Here is a 14,229-nt window from a genome sequence, read left to right on the forward strand (position 1 = left end):
GTGCGTAGTAGAATTGAAAGGATTCTTTGTTGTCACAGTCCAGAATCACTCTTGGGCAGGACCTACATATGTGTCTTGGCCTCCAGGATGGGACATATTTAGTGATCTTGTCCCTTCTCGATATGGCAACAATCCCTGTCTTCTTATCTGTGGCAGATTGTTTTTTTGTTTTATTTTTTTAAAGATTTTTAATTTATTTATTTGACAGACAGAGATCACAAGTAGGCATAAATGCAGGCAGAGAGAGAGGAGAAAACAGACATCCTGCTGAGCAGAGAGCCCAATGCAGGGTTCGATCCCAGGACCCTGAGCTGAAGGCAGAGGCTTTAACCCATTGAACCACCCAGGAGGCCCTGTGGCAGGTATTTTTTAAGAGACAATTGTCCGTCAGTCTCTTGTGCTTCTGAACATTAAATCAGCTGAGACACTAAGTGCCTTTTTTTTTTTTTTTTTTTGCTTTCTTTTCAACAATTTTGTATAATGAACAACTTTGACAGAAAAAGATGATGTCTCTCTGGATCACAGGCTAGATTTGTTAGTTATTCACTAAAATAAAGATCAAATCTCCTTCTGGGGAAAAAGTTAAATAAGTTTGCTTGCAGTCCATTATAAAAGATTGGAACATCCTCAATTGAAGCTCCTCTTCTGTAAAGAAACCCACTACGTGCACAGACATCATCCAGCCTTTATCATGTCACCCTATAGAAAACGGGACTCAGGGATCTGTACAAGAAAGTAATAATATGTGACTACCACTATTGCTGTGAGTGTTAAACTGTTCTTTGTCTATGCCCTAGGAGCCTTGTACTATTTTTCCAGCATCTATGAAATTGTGTCAAGTCAACTTGTTAGTTTGTAAGTAGGATAAAATTTCAGACTCTTCACAGTTCTTGGAAGTTTGGGGTGGGATTTCCTGCTAATCTGCTAGCAATATCAGGCCTTCACTTGGCATCAATGTAGGATCCTAGGTCTAAGACTATTTTGTATCTCTCCTCCTGGGGGTACAGGGTTCAACCCTCTTTCTAATAGTAATGAATTTTTACCTGTATCCTGAAGAGTTCCCTTCTACTCCCCACAATAAGTCTGAACTTATTTTCTGCTACTCAAACCCCAGAAGTGAAGGCAGTCACTTTGAAGAGGTCCAGAGAAGTGGGCAGGGCCTCTGCCTGTATCCCCATGGAGATCATCATCTGCTTCCTTTGCATTACTAAGAGATTTCTCTGGCTTCTTGTCCAAGCCTCATCTTTCTCATAAACACCTGGCAGGGACCTGTCAAAAATAGTCTGCAAGTAACTGCCGACTTTCCTTATGCCTTACCTATTCCAAACTAACATACTAGTCTACGCTTGGTCTTTAAGAAGTAATTAAAAAGTTGGCTTATCTCTTGGTGCACCTGGGTGGCTCAATCAGTTAAGGGGCTGACTCTTGATTTTGGCTCAGGTTATGATTTTGGGGTCCTGGGATCAAGCCCCACATCAGGCTTGTGTTCAACAGGGAGTCTGTCTGGGATTTTCTCTCTCTCCCTCTCTCTCTGCCCCTCACCCCAGTCGTTCTCTCTTTCTCTAAAATAAATATACTAATTTTTTTTTAAAGTTTGCTTATTTCTTTTCCTATGGCTTTTTCTTTCCTGTCCCAACTAAAGTGAGATCGTTTGTGTGTGCTGTCTTCCCTTGGGTGGATTTATTCATCTTTGGATTTGGTTTGCTTATCACTTTGAGGAATCAGCTCTCTAATGAATTCAAGAAAAGCTATGATATTGTAAATAATCTAGCTTTTTTTTCCTTATTAGGTTTGAAGCAATGCCTTTTGCAGCTGTCCATTGTTAGACAGAAATGGGATAGTGTCTCATTCACTTGAAAACTATTTTCCAAGCTCTATTAACAACAAAGCCATTATACTCAGCCATGTTTGGGGCATCCAAAGATGTATAAATAATGGTGAAAAAATGCTGTTCTCCTCAGTACCAAGGTAGTAGTTTGGAGGAATGCCTGCTCATTTATCTCACTGACAAACCCATCATCCCACTTGAGGTCTAGCTTCCTGGACTCCAAGCTCTATTAAGTCTACAAGTCAGTATACCTCATAATTCTACAGATTCCTTGTTCCTTCCTAGTCTACATCAGATGAGTAACCACTACCATATTACCATTTTGCCTGTTGAAATCACTGAGGGGACCCTTTTTGTTCTCTCTTTTCTCACTTAGTGGGCTAAGTGAGAACCAGAGGGCCTAGAACAAACTGAAATTGAGCCTGTTAAGGATATTGGTGCATAGAAAGTTAATTTCTCCAAGGATAGAGCCTCTAAGCTCTCTGATTTTTTTTTTTCCCCACAAGACTAGCTCCTTGTTGTTGATGAAAGAATTGAATTAAAGAACCTTCAGAGTTCTCTCCTTATGACAATCTGTGACTCTTTAATTGTGTCTTCAACAAGCAAGATGAATTATATGATTTCAAGTTGGAAAGGAACATTGACATATATACCCAAAACTTTTTGTCTCAGAAATAAGAAAACTGAGACAAAGTAAAGTGAAATGATTTGCCCAAGGCCATATGGATGTAAAATGAAAGCAGAAAACAGAGAACAAGTTTTAAATCATCATTCTTTGACCACAAGGAAGGTCTAGGAATGACAGACTGTGTTCAAATCCTGGGTCTATTCCTTACTTATCTGTAAAACAGAAACAAAGTGACTTAACTTTTCTTCCTGGGGAAGTTCACTCTTTTTGGAAATAGGGGCAATAATGAGAATATTGGCTTCCTAGGGTTGGAGTGAGTAAGAAATGATATTATTGTTGAAAGTGCTTCGCCAATGTTGTCAATGAACACACAAGGACCTTTCAAACAGCAAAATGTTTTATGATGTTAATGTGTGAACTTCAAATGAATGAGCAGAAGGAGAAACTGTCAAATCAGGATTTCCTTGCAGTTTTTTGAATGAACATATGTCAAATTGTCTCATAGGCCTCAGCTGTACAGGAAGATCAGGCGCAGGTTGCAAATTTGGTTTCTGTTACCATTCAGACTGGACAGGGTTTTTAAAAAATTGTGTAATTAGCCTATTTAGCATATCTGTTTGCAAGTGTGCAAAAGATCGTAGTGTTCTTTTTTTTTTATTATTATTGTTTTATTTACTTATTTGACAGACAGAGATCACAAGTAGGCAGAGAGGCAGGCAGAGAGAGAGAGAGGGTAGCAGGCTCCCTGCTGAGCAGAGAGCCCGATGCGGGGCTTGATCCGGACATGCTGAGACCCTGACCTCCTCTGAAGGCTTAACCCTCTGAGGCACCCAGCACCCCAGATGGTAGTGTTCTAATAACACTGCAACACTTTAGGCGAAAGTATAATAGCTGTGGCACCGAGTGGTGCCGGCTTGGAGTTTCTAAAATTTATCTTCTAACCAGTGCTATAATTTTTATTCCTGTTTATTGACCAAGAACTGCTTCATTTACTGAACTAACCACCTTGCAGAGCAGTGATCCTGCGCTGTGGTTTCTCTGCGTTGGCCCTACAGGTAATGCTCACTGCTCTCCCATAGATGGCAGCATTTCACAAACAACGCCAGCACCCAGCCAGGGGGCTCTCCGCACTCTCCTCTCAAAGAGAAAACAGCTCCTTAATCTGTTGACAGGATTAAGGACCCCTGTTGTTTTACAGGAAGTAAATAAATCCTTATGGTATTCTGGAAACCTCAGAAGTATATAAGAGTGGTAAGTAATTGTTTATTCTATGGCAGAGGTATCAAATGAATATTTACAGCATTTAAAACAATTACTTTAGATTGATGTGGACTAGTGTTAAAATCCAGCCTGTTTGCATTATATAGTTTAGAATATTTGTTAAACTCTAGCACAGTGGGTTTACTTTCTGAGTACAGAGTTTCTTGCTAGCACGGTTTGATAGTGAACACTGAAGCTGAGAAGGCTGTGACATTTTCTTTCTCAATTCAGATGAGGCATTTAGAAATTAAAATATTATCTATTGTGTACGCAAAGGATTGCGTAAAACATATGCCACAGGATACTATAAATGAGAGAAACACAAGCAAAGTAAAAGAGGCAGTAATAGAAGAAAACTAGTATCATAGTGGATGTATTTAAGCAAAAGTTTACTTTAGACTTTAAAATCCAATGAAATTCTCAACGTTAGATAACATTGTTCAAAGTAAACAGAAAAGTACTCTCGCTCTAAATCTAGAACATCAATGCTACATTGAAAGGTTTTAGTTGAGATTCTTAAGTATGTTTTTTAAATAATTCAAAAATGACAAAGGGAAGTAATCTAAATCCACCAGTGATATTTACCCAGGGGTCAATTAAATGTTCCTATGATTTAGGATATCCACTGCCTTAGGGTATACTATTTTTCCTTTTTTTTACTCCTGATTTTTTCTGCAACTTCCTCTACTCTGTATGTTTCAAGAAGCGTATGCATTTTTTTAAAAAAGTACATCTGATCTGTGGTAATGATACATTCCTAACTAAATAAACGATTGTCATTTTGAGCTACAATGCAAACATTTTCATATATTTAGTATCCAGATTTCCAATAAGAAAATTAAAAAAAAAATTGTAAGTGATAATCTCGAATAAAGTGTCTGGTCTTTAACGATACAACTAACCTGTAAAGACTTAACCAGGCATTAAGCACAATTTTTCTTTTAAATTCAAGTGTTAAATTGAAATGTTGCTTTTCATTGCCACTCGTATTTTATTTTTATGAAGAATGAATTAGATAATTGGCCTTAATAATCCATGAAACTCATGCTCGAGTACTAGATACAGTATTAACTCTGCCCCAGTTGAAATTCTTAACCATTCTGGTCTTCAACTGCCATATTGATAAAATGTGAAAATAATTATTTTATGTAAAATATATAGTGTTAATTTAGTAAGTGGTAGGAAGTATTATTGTTTGTGTAAATCAAATACTGAATGTTTGAGTAATGATCCAGGAAAGACTCTAGAAACTGGATACAAATGGCAGATACAAATGGTTGCTTGCCCCTCCTCACACTGTATCATGTCATGAGATTGTGAGTTTCACAGGGAAATGGATGTTATCAATAACTAGTCAGTGTATATGGGCCAATCTAGATGTTACCCGTCAGGTGTAGTAAGCTTGATAGAATTCATTTAGCATCCAAGCGTGGTGAGAGCACTGCACACTTACATAGCATTGTTAACATAATTCAATACTACGCAATAAGAGTGATAAAACGGTGATGAAAACCTGATCAGTAATTGCTGTTTTTTTTAAAGCTTCTGATAAGTACTTTTTATGCTTTAAATTCCGCTCAAGGAAATCATAAGAAATCTTCAAATGCCAGTCTAAAATTAAACAAGCTGCCATGCATTTTTTTAAAGATTTTATTTATTTATTTGACAGACAGAGATCACCAGTAGGCAGAGAGGCAGGCAGAGAGAGAGGGGGGAAGCAGGCTCCCTGCTGAGCAGAGAGCCTGATGCGGGGCTGATCCCAGAACTCTGGGATCATGACCAGAGCAGAATGCCGAGGCTTTAACCCACTGAGCCACCTAGGGACCCCTGCCATGCATTTTTCTATTGTGCTAAGAACACGTATCATTAGATCTATCTACGTGCTTAACACATTTTTAAGTGTACAGAACAGTTTTGTTAAATATATTGTACCATATTGTACAGCAGACCTCTAGTGCTTTTTCATCTTGCTTTAACTGAAGCTTTATACCCACCAAATAGCAACTCCTCCTTTTCCTCCTCCCACCACCCCCCTACCCCCTGGTGACTCTCATTCTACTTTCTCCTTCTGTGAGTTTGACTATTTTAGCTATCTCGAATGAGTGGAGTCATGTAATATTTGTACTTCTAGCAGTGGCTTATTGCATTCGTCCATAAGGTAGCATATTGCAAGATTTCCTTTTTTGCTTTTTTTTTTTTTTTTTTTTTGGTCAGGCCAACTAATACTCCATATTTATGTACAGACCAAATTTTTCTAATCTATCCATCCATCAACGAACTTTTAGGGTGTTTTCACGTCTTGGTTATTGTGAATAATGCTACAGTGAATATGGGAGTGCAAGTACCTGTTTGAGATCCTGACTTCAATTGTTTTGGATACAAGCCCAGAAGAGAGATTGCTGGATTACAGAGTAGTACTATTTAAAAAAAAAAAAAAAAAAAACATTTTATTTATTTGACACACAGAGATCACAAGTAGACAGAGAGGCAGGAGAGAGAGAGGGGGAAGCAGGCTCCCTCCTGAGCAGAGAGCCTGATGCGGGGCTTGATCCCAGGACACTGGGATCATGACCTGAGCTGAAGGCAGAGGCTTTAACCCACTGAGCCACCCAGGTGCCCCCAGAGTAGTACTATTTTTTACTTTTTGAGGAACATCTATGTCATTTTCCAGAGTGGCTGCACCATTTTACATTCCTACCCACAGTGTGCCAGGATTCCGGTTTCTCTGCAACCTTACCAACACTTGTTGTTGTTATTTATAAATGGCCATCCTAACAGGTAGAAAGTGATATCTTATTGAGGGTTTGATTTGTATTTCCCTGATGATGAGTGATTTAGAGCATTTTTCATAACCCTGTTGGCCACCTGTGTATCTTCTTGGAAAGACATGTCTATTCAAGTCCTTTGATATTTTTAATCAAGTATCTGGGGTTTTTTTGCTATCAAATGTTAAAAGGGTTTTTTTTTTTAAAGAAATTTTGAATATTATATATATATAATGTACTTAAATATAATATAAATACTATATAAATATATACATATATACAATATAAGACAATATGTAAATATAAGTAACTACATACATAAACATAAATATAATATAGAATATAAATATATAGAGAATATTGTAACCCCTTTTCAGGTATGTGGTTGGCAAACATTCTCCTATTTATTCTGTTGATTGTTTTCTTTACTGTGCAGAAGCTCTTTGGTTTGATATCATCCAACCTGTCTATATTTGCTTTTTTGGCCTGTGTTTTTGGGGTCATAGCAAAAAAAAATATTTTCAAGGCCAATATCATGAGCTTTTGCTTTATATTTTCTTCTAAGAGTTTTAAAGTTTCAGGTCTTATGTTGAAGTCTTGAATCCATTTGGAATTGATTTTTGTGTGCACAATGCATTTTCTAAAGTTACCATTTTGTAAAAAAAAAAATAAATAAAGTCATCATTTTTAGACTTTATGTAGTAATCATTTTTATATGTGCAACAAATACGTACCCTAATATACCTTCTTTTTAAAATTATCTCTTTTGATTTTGAAATATAATTGAAAATTTGTTTCAATCACAATAATCTTGATTTTTTTTTTAATATTTTATTTATTTATTTGACAGACAGAGATCACAAGTAGGCAGAGAGAGGGGGAAGCAGGCTCCCGGCTGAGCAGAGAGCCCAATACAATGCAGGGCTTGATCTCAGGACCCTGGGATCATGACCTGAGCCAAAGGCAGAGGCTTTAACCCACTGAGCCACGCCACTCAGGCATCCCAATCTTGATTGTTTTTAAAGCCATTTCATCAGTGCTTTGAATTAATTGCTTCTTTGAAATCATGTGGTTACATATAAATACAAGAAATGAGCCAATATATTTGAAGGAGTAGCAATTTTTTACAAAAGCAGAAAACATAAAAACATTTGTCAAAAGTTTAAGAAGCTATCAAAGATACACCTTCCACATACCATGTTACTTCTAGGAAAAACTGAATTAAAATATGGTATTATAATAATAATAACAGATCATTAACAAACATGTGATTGTGTTTTTCAACTTTGGGTGGGTCTTTATGTAAATGTATTAAAAAATAAAAAGACAGAATCCCCCTGCAGTGCTGGAAATAAGGTCACCATAGCCAATGGTCTGTGCTCCTGAATTCCTGTCTCGGGTTAGACTCTCTATCGGACCATTGTCCAGGTGCACTCCAGCAGACTTGCAGGCCAGCCTGCTGCTTAGAAACATCGCTGGTCATGTCCTCCTTTCTAGAATAAATCAGACACTTCAGGTACATAGGTGGATTTTCCCTTTGGTAATAAACACAGCACAATGTCATATATTTTCTTCCTTAACATTTGTGGCATCTATCCCTTCCTTGGGTTCTCATTCATCACCTCACATCACCTCATAACAAACCAGGCTCTGTTTCTGGTCTTGCTGCCTTCTAAGGTGTCACCAGAAAATTCTTCCTAAAAAAACTCACCTTAGGAACCGTCAGTAGCCCATCCCATCAGAATCCTCTGCCTGATTTTCAAGATGGTAAGATAAGCATGTCTGGTCACATTTTCCACTCTTGCCCCGCAGAAGCCCTGCAGATGAGCCCAACTCCTCGCAATCCCGGATCACCTCATTTTCAGTCGGTGACTAGTCTTCCTTCTCCCATGTCCTCCCCACAAATCCTTAACCCTCTCTGCTGACTGTCCAGATCCTATTCCTCCTCTATGTGCCCCCTCTGATTTATTCACTGTTGTATCTCTGATACAATGTGATAGAGACTCCGTAACTTCAGAGACTGAGAGAACTCAAGACCCCTTTGCCTGTCATGTTTCTCTGACTCGTCCAGGTCGCAGAAGCAACCACCACCCCCCCCAACACCTTCCCATGAAATCTTATCCTACGTATGGCCTGGAGCCACCCTTCTATTTTTTGGCTTATTTTAATTGATAGATTGATCAACCAGTATTCTTTCCCGTAGAATTATTCCCTCATAAATTGCTTAATAAACACTGTGAGTAACAGAAGCTTGTCAGTCCAGGCTTGCTTCCTTCTACATTTGGACAACTCTCACATGACTTAGGTCTCATCCTGTGAAGTGAGTTACCCAGGGGGGAGGTGTAGCGTGGTAAGGAAGCACACCCATGTTACATCCAGAGCAATGTGAATTTAAATTCTATCTCTATCAAAAACTAGTTCTGTGAATTTAACTTTTCCAAGTCAGATCTTCATTTATGATATGGAGAAGTAGGGTGGTCTGTCTCACATAGTTAACACAAAGATTAAATAAAATCAGGTACATAAAAATGTAGAATATTACTTGCCTCCTTGTAAGGATTCAAACATGAGGATTGTTACTCTTTTTTTTTTTTTAAGATTTTATTTATTTATTTGATAGACAGAGATCACAAGTAGGCAGAGAGGCAGGCAGAAAGAGAGGAGGAAGCAGCATCTCTGCTGGGCGGAGAGCCTGATGTGGGGCTCGATCTCAGGACTCTGGGATCATAACCTAAGCCGAAGGCAAAGGCTTAACCCACTGAGCCACCCAGGCACCCCAGTTGTTACTCTTTTTTTTTGGTGGTAATATTTCACTGAATTCTGGCTTGGGATCACCCATTTTACTATGACCTAGTGACAACGTGATTTTTAATATTTCTCATGTATTTTGATATATGCCTCAACCATTTGCGGAATACAACGAAGGAGTAATAATTTCAAAATTATTTAAGTCTCTTGTCTTGGAGGATAGTGTTTGTTCTTTTGGTTTCAGTTTCAGGATCCACCAAATAAAAGTCAAATTGCTTACCTCGTAGAGATAATGTAGGAATCTAATGAATTTCGATTTTTAAAATGTTTTGACAATGCACAGTGCTAGAACTGAGTATTAAATATTTTAACAAAAGTCAGCGATGTAGCATTACTTAAACCATGAGACTTAGTTAGGGGCTCCTAGCTGAGGCTGTTCCCAGCTCTGGCATCTGACTGACCTGCGCTTGCTGTGTACTTGAGCGCGGGCAACCAACCTACTAAATGCTGCATTCGTTTTCTCGTTTATACAATTGGAAAATACACTCCACCCTGTAGGTTCTTTTTCAGGATTAAATGGGAGTGTGCCTGTACATATTAATGCTCAGTAAATAATGATGCATGAGACAGAGTCCAGTCAACGTGCTGAGTGAACAAGGACTTGCAGGTCACCTGGGCTTTGCTTCAGGTTTGGCTCATTTAGGCACAGTGACAGGAAGTTTTATGGAAGAGTATCAGTTGTATTGAATTTATTGAATAGTGTGTATCTACGACCTGTCAGTCATCCTTCAGGCATCCTGGCAGAGGAAACAAAACACACCTCCTTCCGTCACCAACATTTTATCTCATTGGTTGCAAAAAATTGTGTAAGAAATGCATGAAAGATGTTCTAATTTCCTTCAAGAGTCAAGTTACAAAAACCTGAAACTGGGGGAAAAAAAAAGAAAAGAAAAAAAGCAACGAACAGAAAATTTAAATAAAGGTCCAAGGTAGCAATTACGAAGATATCCTAAGGGAACAGATGATTAATTGGCAAGTGAATGTTATAAACATGTGTCCAAGAAGTTCTAAGGCAGAGAGATCACTTTATATATAAACTATATAAAAAATAAACATGTTTATGAGAAGTTTTCCCCAAACTAACTTCACTCTGAATTCAGTGGGGATGCTGAATGAGCTCCGGCTGTTTTATGTCATTTGTGTACAGAGGGGGCCTGCCCGGCGTACAGGGTCAGAAAGACTACCTTTTTTTTTTTTTTTTTGACACCTAATAAAATATCAGTGCTTTGCTCTGCTTTATTTCGATAGCTAATTTAAAAAAAAAAAAAATGTACTGACACTATAATTTCCAAAGCCCTAGGAAGTACGACTCTGAGACTTTGAAATCAAACTGAAGGTCTCTGAGGGAAAGTAGAAACTTTGGCGGCTGCCCTCACTTTCCCATAGAGGACTTTGATCACTTATCTCACAATGGAGAGCTCGGAGCTCGCTGGTGCTCTGCTGACATCAGCAGACAGGGTTTCTGCTTGTCACTAAGTGAAAGCTTATCATCGGGAAGGGTTTTTTGTTTTTTGCTTTTTTTCCTAGGTGTCTTTTTTGGAGCTTCCTATCTTCGCCTTTCATCTATAATGAAACAGCATTGAAAAGGAGGTGGCCTGTGAGAGCAGACCAGGAGAATAGATTCTTTCTTTCACAGGAATAGAGGGCTGCTGTTCTAGTTAACTCTTGCCTTTTATTCTGTTTTGACACAATTGTCAAAACGTTTAACTCTTCCTTTCCCGGAAGCTGTCAGATTTGGAAAGAGAGTAGTGATCAGCAAAGGAATTCCGCCGATGTTATTGAATGCAGATCTGATTAAGCGAAGCCAGTGTTATTTTGAGATAAGAAAGTCCTGCAGATATAAACAACCTGACATTTTACTTCCTTTTTACAGTGTAGCTCAGACGCAAACCACATGAGTTTGGCCTATCGATTTGGAAATATGAGACATGACAAATCGCTGTTTTTCTAAACTGGAAACCGAAGAAATTGTACACTTCCTCAAGAATTACACACTTGAGCTCAGAAGAAGGTAACCTCTGGATCTTCAGAACCCGTTTTATGGCTTTGAAGGGTGTTCAAACAGGGCTTAACAAGTGTTTATTGGGCCAAGGTATATGGTTCAAAGAAAACAGAACCACATGAGCTTGCTTGTATAACAGTGTGAAGCGACTACATTAAACGAGGCGAGATTACTCCAGAGGGGAAATGGTGTTAGGAAAACCTTCTGTGAGTGAGAGCAGATAGATTGCCATGGAATAAAGAGTAGTGTCTTAGAAATCGAATAATAGGGACACACACAATAATTGTCCTGCTTTCTCTTAAATGTATGGACACAAACAAAGGAGTTAGCTGGTTTGGGAAGAGGAAATCACAAGGAGTATAGAGTGTCAATGCATTTCTTCTGTGGTTAGGCGAGTTCAGAGAAAGACAAAGCTAATTCCCACAGGAGAATGAAGGAGAGAAAACCAGGAATGCTCTGTGGGAAGGAGACCTACAGGATCGGGTAAAAAAAAAGTCTAAAGATTGCTACTTTAATAAGACGCCATTGACTGTAGAAGAACATTCCAAAAGTTAAGGCTGTCATGTCATGCCAGCCTTCTGGGCTGCTACCTATTCTCTGCTTCTCTTTGTTGGAAGAGTGACAGGTGTGTGAAAGGGGAAAGAGTAGGCAGTGCTCATCTCGGTGACCAAATGGAGCTAAGGAAGGTCATCGGGTGACCATGTCCAGCCAAGGCCATATTTTTCGGCATCAGATTGCGATGACACAGATGTTTCGTGGCATCCTCGGTCTTTCCATTTTTGCCACCATTTGCATGCCCGCACATCTTTTGGTAGCACACGGTTGCTGCATGTTTCTGTTAATTACTAATTTTTCCTTTATACAATTTGACATTCTAATTGCTTTCTCTATTGCAGAATCTCTTAGCGTCAGCCCTACTGGTATGTTGGGCCAGAAGATTCTTTGTCATGGGAGCATTGCCTGTGAATGGTAGGATGCTTAGCTGTATCCTTGGCCTTCACCTGCTAGACACCAGTTTCATCCCTGGCAATCAGAATTGTCTCCAGATAATGCTAGCTGATGTCTCCAGGGGAAAAAAAATCATCCCAGGTGAGAGTGGCTGGTCTAGTCTTTGCTTTTTGTGTAGTCTGAAAAAGTTTATACTAAAAATAAATATGATTCCCTAGAAATAGTGTTCTAGTGGTTGCAAGTGGAATGAAAACTTAAGCTGCCTGTTTATTAAACTTTAGTTAATTGGTCTGATCTGACACTTGGTATCACATTTCAAAACATTTTGTCTCAGTGCTTTGATGGATGCACTTATGTGTTTTTGGAAGTCAAATTGTTTTTATCTATCTATCATCTATCTATCTATCATCTATCCATCTATCATCTAACTACTTATTTACATGCACATTGCCTTAAAAATACCATTCTTTTGGGTTCAAACATTTGGAAAATATGGCTTTCCCAACCAGAACAGGTTATCAGGAGCTTACAGAAGATGAGTCAGGAAGAGGACAGGATCAAAACATATTGTGTGTGGGAGAGACAACTCTCTCCATCAATACTAACAGTCACTGGCTTGAACTCAGAAGTGGAATAAACTTGGTACATCAGTATGGGGGTGATAACAAATAAACACACTGTACAATTTTGAAGAGCCATTTCTTTTTTTTTTTTTTAAGATTTTATTTATTTTTTTTGACAGAGTGAAATCACAAGTAGATGGAGAGGTAGGCAGAGAGAGAGAGAGGGAAGCAGGCTCCCTGCCGAGCAGAGAGCCCGCTGAGGAACTCGATCCCAGGACCCTGAGATCATGACCCAAGCCGAAGGCAGTGGCTTAACCCACTGAGCCACCCAGGCGCCCCAAGAGCCATTTCTTGACTTAGCCCTGATGTAATGGTTTTATTGTTTGTTTGTTTGTTTTAGTTTTTTGTCCCAAGTGTTAATGACACAAAGCAACTGTAATGGAATGGAAAGTGTGCTGGGCTAAGAGTTAAATAACCAGGTTCAAGTCTCCACCCATCCACAGAGGCTGAGTGGAGAGCCCAAAGTACTTATCCCAAAAGTAGGAGAAAAATTACACAGAGGGCTGCTGCACCGGTGAGGTCGCATAAATTACAGACTAAAATGTCTGATCAGTGGAAAGCTGTTATGAAACTGGATTCAGTTACTGCTTCTTTAAATATTATTAACAGTATAGAGTATAAAGATATTTCAAAGTTGCCCTAAGGAGCTCCTGTGACACAGTTTTCCTGGACAAGCAGCTGAACCAAACTTCAGGTCAGCCATGCCTAGGGGGATCTGTGGGTCACTATGATATTGCGTCTATATGGGGCTTTACAAATCAATTCATATGGCTTATACATTAGGGGGGAATGACTATAGAAAAGAATGGGAGGGGGGCACCTGGGTGGCTCAGTTGGTGAAGCCTCTGCCTCTGGCTCAGGTCATGATCGCAGGGTCCTGGGATCAAGCCCCACATTAGGCTCTCTGCTCGCTGGGGAGCCTGTTTCCCCCTCTCTCTGCCTTCCTCTGCCTGCTTGTGATCTTTCTCTCTCTCCCTGTCAAATAAATAAATAAAATCTTTGGGGAAAAAAAAAAAAAAGAATGGGAGGGATGGCTATTTTGTAAATTGAAAAATTCCCACTGCTTTTCTTAGCAGTAGAAGTAATCATTCCATTCTTACCTGCTTTAGGAATTTACGTTTAATACCAGGAATTTATGATGGCTATGTGTAATACAAATACCTCTAGATACTATGTTTTCTTGACTTAAAATCTAATCTTTTTTTATTGATCATTCTCATCTGCAACCTCTCACTGAAGTTACTATTTTGATTAAACTCACACACAAAAAAAATGTCCTGACAACCTGGAGTTGATAATTCACCCCATTAAGTTCAGGAAAAGGAATTTTGAAAAGGAAACACAGAGCAACACAAAAATACCATTGT

General features: G+C 38.9%; 1 long non-coding RNA gene across 1 annotated transcript; it reads left to right on the forward strand.

Moving 5' to 3' along the window:
• The first annotated feature begins 3,617 nt into the window (after positions 1-3,617).
• LOC132018776 (uncharacterized) lies at positions 3,618-12,374 on the forward strand. The gene is made up of 3 exons (XR_009404577.1): positions 3,618-3,707; positions 11,163-11,300; positions 12,188-12,374. It is a non-coding gene; the product is annotated as an uncharacterized LOC132018776 (long non-coding RNA).
• Positions 12,375-14,229: the final 1,855 nt, after the last annotated feature.

This window comes from Mustela nigripes, chromosome 5 (assembly GCF_022355385.1).
Source record: "Mustela nigripes isolate SB6536 chromosome 5, MUSNIG.SB6536, whole genome shotgun sequence".
Taxonomy (NCBI): Eukaryota; Metazoa; Chordata; class Mammalia; order Carnivora; family Mustelidae; genus Mustela; species Mustela nigripes.